The sequence below is a fragment of the Rattus norvegicus genome, chromosome 5 (assembly GCF_021556685.1).
Source record: "Rattus norvegicus strain SHRSP/BbbUtx chromosome 5, alternate assembly SHRSP_T2T, whole genome shotgun sequence".
NCBI classification, from domain to species: Eukaryota; Metazoa; Chordata; class Mammalia; order Rodentia; family Muridae; genus Rattus; species Rattus norvegicus.
In genome coordinates, this window is record NC_141538.1 from 171,363,005 (window position 1) to 171,367,845 (window position 4,841).

Sequence of the window (4,841 nt, forward strand, 5' to 3'; positions counted from 1 at the left end):
CAAACAACTTTCCACTTTATCCGTTCCCTGAGATGACATCTTCTCCTGAGGGCTGTTGCTCTATCATCTCACTTCTCCATGATTTCTCCTCAAGTTGCCTTCGCCAGCTTCCCCCAGCTGTCCTCAGTAGAGTGTTGGTCTTTACTGTCTGTCTGTCCTTAACACATACCGCTCAGCTACAGTTTTCTGAGGCAAACACAAAGGCTGTGTAGTGCAGGGCTTTGACTCGCAGAGAGGAGGCCAGATGATAGAGGAAGGTGACCTTGCTGACTCCACCACAGTACCAGCCTTGCTGGGGAAGGACAGTGGAGCCAGGGTTAGTGCAGCTGAATGGACCCTGGCTGTGAGCTTGGACTTACACGGACTCCTGCGGTGAAGAATAGAGACTGTCCAGCGGATCATACCCTGGCCTGCCACAGCAGGTTTCTCGGGCACCAAGAGACCCCTTTAAACCAAATTTCTGAGTGTCACAGCTGTGGGGGAGGGAGCACAGAGGTCAGGCACGCTGTACAAAAGGCGGAGAGAGGGACCTGGCAAGTGTACAGAAGCAAATGCCAAACAGAGGCCAGTGGTTGAGGAGAGGAAGTAGGAGACACTGAGAGGTGCTGGAAGAGCGAACCAGGGAAGCAGAGGGCAGAGGTAAGGACTGCACACATGCCAGGTACTTGCATAGGACTGGTTCCCCCACATCCAGGGCACTGGGTTTTCCTGTCCCCTCTGCTAAGGGGACACCCAACCTCAATGGCCAGGTACCCAGGATGGAGACCTCTGCTCTTTGGGTCTGGTTTCTGCCAGTCTTGGCCTATCCATAAACTGTTTCATGGGACTCCTGACCAGCCTAGCCGTTTCCTGTTCAACCCTCCCCCACATCCTCAGTGGTTCAGGCTGTCACCTTGGACATTGGAGCCCCCAACCCAGTCTCCCAAGGCCAGTAATGACCTCCATATGGGTCCGACAGGGCTGCTGCCATCTGTGCCGAAATGGCCCCCCCCACCCCCGCTTCTCAGGCTCCCTGACATGTTTGACCACAGAGTGCATTCCGGATGCTTCCGAGGGAGTGGCAAGGGCTGGGAAGGGGCAGGAGAGAGAGCCGTGGTGGGGGCTTCTCCCAGTCTTGTCTGCATGCAGCTCCGGGTTATAAATAGCCCCACTTAGACCCCTCCCTGTTCACTGCTTCTTGCTCCTCCCAGCCATCACCCTCTCACTGGCAAGAGCCCAGCTCCTGTCCAGCCCACCACCCTCCATCCCGACAGAGCTGATCTGGGAGGAGGGGGAAGCCAACGGCCTAGGGGAGTGAGTTGGGACCAGCCGAGTACGCTTTTTCCACGGCTGCCACTATTCCTCGGCAGAATTTCTAATCTCAGATGACGCGTTGGGCCCGAGTTGGAATTCCGGCCCCACAGTTGCTCAGCTCCATCTCCCTCAAGTCTCGCTAAGGGCCTGCGACTTCCCCAAGGCCTGCCCTTCTCTCCATCCTGCAAGGTGGCGGGTCCTATTTCCATCCCGATTTCGCCTTTGAAGACAGCGTTAAATGCCTATCCGAGAGGCTTTTATCATCCCAGAAGTATTTTTGAGCTCAGGGGTTACTCAAAATAGACCCTAGACGGCTCCACTTACTTCCACATGAAGACGGGAGGGCAGGCCCGAAGGAAATCAAAACCAACCCAGGCACTGCCCCAAACAAAGCAGGGCATTTATGAGATTTGGGAGAATCCCCTGGGCATGCTGGGCACTTTAGAATGTAAGGGGAGCCCTCGAAGACGGCCAGATGTGTGGGGGCTGCTTTACACTGGCTGCTAAGGGCTCCCTCCCCCAGGAGAGCTCTGCTGTGTCCCTACCTTCTGTTTCTTCCTCGAGGAAAGTTTTCATTCTCCTCCAGGCAACCCCAGAGAGCCAGGTAAAGCTCCCGCCCCTTGGATTCTGTGTCTCTGGCATTGCCTGGCACCAGGGTAACTTCATGCAGCTCACGGGACACTTCAGGACTGAGAATGGCCACAGCGAGGAGGCTTCCTCACTAACAGTCTTGCCTCTGAAGCGACAACAACCACCATCTGGGCCCATTGTGGGGCAGCAAACTCCACACTGCTCTCTTTATGGCTGCGTGGGTTGAACTACTGAAAACCCACAGGAGGGGCTCCACAGCAGACAGCAGGGCGGCTTTCGGCTCTGCTCAAGCAGAGGCTGGATCGGGCTGAGCTGACAGCCATATCTGTACATTGATGGCATCCCGCCACCCAGCACAACCTGGAGAGGTGGATTGTGTTGGGGTTCTGGAGAGATAGTCCACCCCTCTTTTGCGATGTCCCACAGCTACGAGACTGTGGATGTCAAAGGTCACTAAAGCGTGTGAAGCCCCATCATCTGCTGCTAAGAAAGACTCCGACCACCAGATGAGATGCTTCTGAGCTGTGGGATGCTTTGTGCAAGACCCTTCCTGCCTCCTCCAGCCTCTCCCAGTTGCCAATAGCCCTTGGCTTACCGTTGTGCTGTCCCCTCTGCCTCCATTGTTACCAAGCTCCTCCTTGACAGCGTCCCCATGCTTCCTCCCCACACTCATGGGACACCTGTTCTGAGGGTTGGAGCCCACCTCAATCCAGTATGGCCTCATCTTAATTTCTTCTATAAGCCTATACTTTTCTCTTTCTGAATGAGGCCCCGCCTGAGACTCTGAGTATACCTGAATATTGAGGAAAATGGCCGACCCAGTGGCAGAGACTCACTCTGACCCTACAACCAGCCCAACCCCCTTTCTGGCGGCGAGAGCTTCGCCATGCTTGGCGCCATGGCTTCCTTCTTGGGGAGAGTATATTCCCAGTTTGATGGCTCCGAAATAAGTGTGACTGGAGGGCAGCATGGTGGCGGGGTTCAACTGTAACCCTGTCACTTTGGGAGCTGAGGCAGGAGGATGGTGAATAGAGTTTACAAAAGCAAGCAAGCAAACAAACAAAACAACAAGACCAGAGAGGGAGGGGAAGAAGGGAGAGGGGAAGGAGGAGGGAAAGAAGGGGAAGGGGAAGAAGTGGGAGGGAAGAAGGGCATCGGAAGAAGGGGGAGGGGAAGAACAGGTCCAGAGGGTGATGAAACAGTACAGCCCTCTTTCCTTTTGGCTCCCAGCATATGAGCACCCAAGCAGAGTAGCCATGACCACCCCTGAAGCCCAGGCCCCTTCACGGGTGTGGCCCACACTATGTACCCACTGGCACCTTCCAGGTAAGAGGTAGCACAGTGCCAGTTCCAGGCTATTGTTGCCTCCTGCTCTGTAGAAAGATGGCCTTGTTGCCGCGTATCAACCCTGCAGGCTGGGGACTGTGTGTATTGAGCCTGCAGGCTGACCAGTGTGTGAGGGTTGAGGAGCAATAAAAACCTGCGTGTGGATGCTTAGGGGCCCGATGCTAGGCTCCCATTGCCGATGTTTGCTCAGAGCCTCAAATGCCCACAAATTAGCTAGCTACACACGGCTGACGGGTAGGCACGCAGCTGGTGAGGAGGCTTTCCGGAAGCAGCGAGGGCTGTAATTAACGAGGATGACTTCCTCCTGACTTGCCCGTGGTTGGAAAGTGACCGTGGAGAACGGCAGATGCTTCCCAAGGCCCTGCATGCAAACAGGAATGAGCAGGAAGACATTCACGAAATCTCCCAGAGCACTTGTCTGTCCCTGGGTTGTGACTGACCCTAAGCACAGTGTCCCGATCAACCCTTGTCACCCTCCCCTCGGGCACCTGCCCTTATCCCTCTCCTTGGTCATGCCTGCCACCATGGCTGGACAGTCTCAGCCTTAAGATCTCGGTAGGAATGCCTCATGGTCGGTAGAGACTCCAGAGGAGTCCTGACTTTACCGTGTGTAACCATAAGCTGTAAGCATGCACTTTGCGTGTCTGGTACCCACGCTATGAGGTCAGGCCTGACCAGCGCCCTCGTGCCATCTCCAGCCTTGAGTAAGGCTGTCTGTCACTAAGGGAGAACTGTTAGGTGGGCAAAGGCAGAGGCAGGAGGCCCTGGGCGCCATACTTATCCCTGGGGTCCCCGGCTGTGTTTCTTCCATGGCTTCTACCCCACGAGGCCTTCCCAGAACCAGGCTGTGTTCCAAGCCTCTCCCCATTTTTGTCCTCCCCAGAACCAGCATAACCTCATGACCTTACCCAGCAATGGAATCCACCATGGGAGCCCCGTTCCTTCTGAGGACCGTCTTCACTCTCTCAGTTAGCTTATACTACCTGAGTGCTTCCTGTGAGGAGCAGCCTTGGCACCTCCTCCTCCTCCTCCTCCTTCCTTTCTACCTCCCAGGCGGGGCAACCTGGGCCTCACACCTCTCCCTCTGCTGTGTCTAAGGATGGATTCCACCAAGATAGAAACGACCGTGCTGGCACATAGCAAGTCCTCTGCAGCCATCAGGAAAGCAGAGGAATGAGCGGTCAGTCCTCTCTCGTGAACTGAGGGCCAGACATTGAGCAATGGGACGTGGAGAGGGTCAGGGCTCCCTGATCTCTGGCGGAGTCCAGGCAAGGGCTTCTGTGCCCATCCTCAGAACCGCCTGGCAAGCGGGAAGGCGCCCAGGGGTCCTCAGACATCATAGCTCATTGCTCTGTTCCCATAAAATCACTTAAGTGGCAACTGGCCTTGAGATTGGTCCCTGATTGGAGTCGGCTTGGAAGACATGTTGAATTAATGAATGATGCAGCTGTGGGCCGTTGCTCCCTGGGCCTGCCTTTTTTTTTTTTTTATGGTGAAGGTAGGTGGGGAGGGGTGAGGGCGGAGAGAGAAGAACTTCAAATGAGCGAGGTTTTAGAACCACGGCTATGTTTTGCTAATATTTGAATTTTACCAAAGATTACTTTTTCTTC

At 55.1% G+C, this 4,841-nt stretch overlaps 1 long non-coding RNA gene across 1 annotated transcript; it reads left to right on the forward strand.

Moving 5' to 3' along the window:
* Nucleotides 1–543: 543 nt before the first annotated feature.
* LOC102555491 (uncharacterized) lies at nt 544–4,611 on the forward strand. Its single transcript, XR_015621378.1, has 2 exons — nt 544–639; nt 4,115–4,611. It is a non-coding gene; the product is annotated as an uncharacterized LOC102555491 (long non-coding RNA).
* Nucleotides 4,612–4,841: the final 230 nt, after the last annotated feature.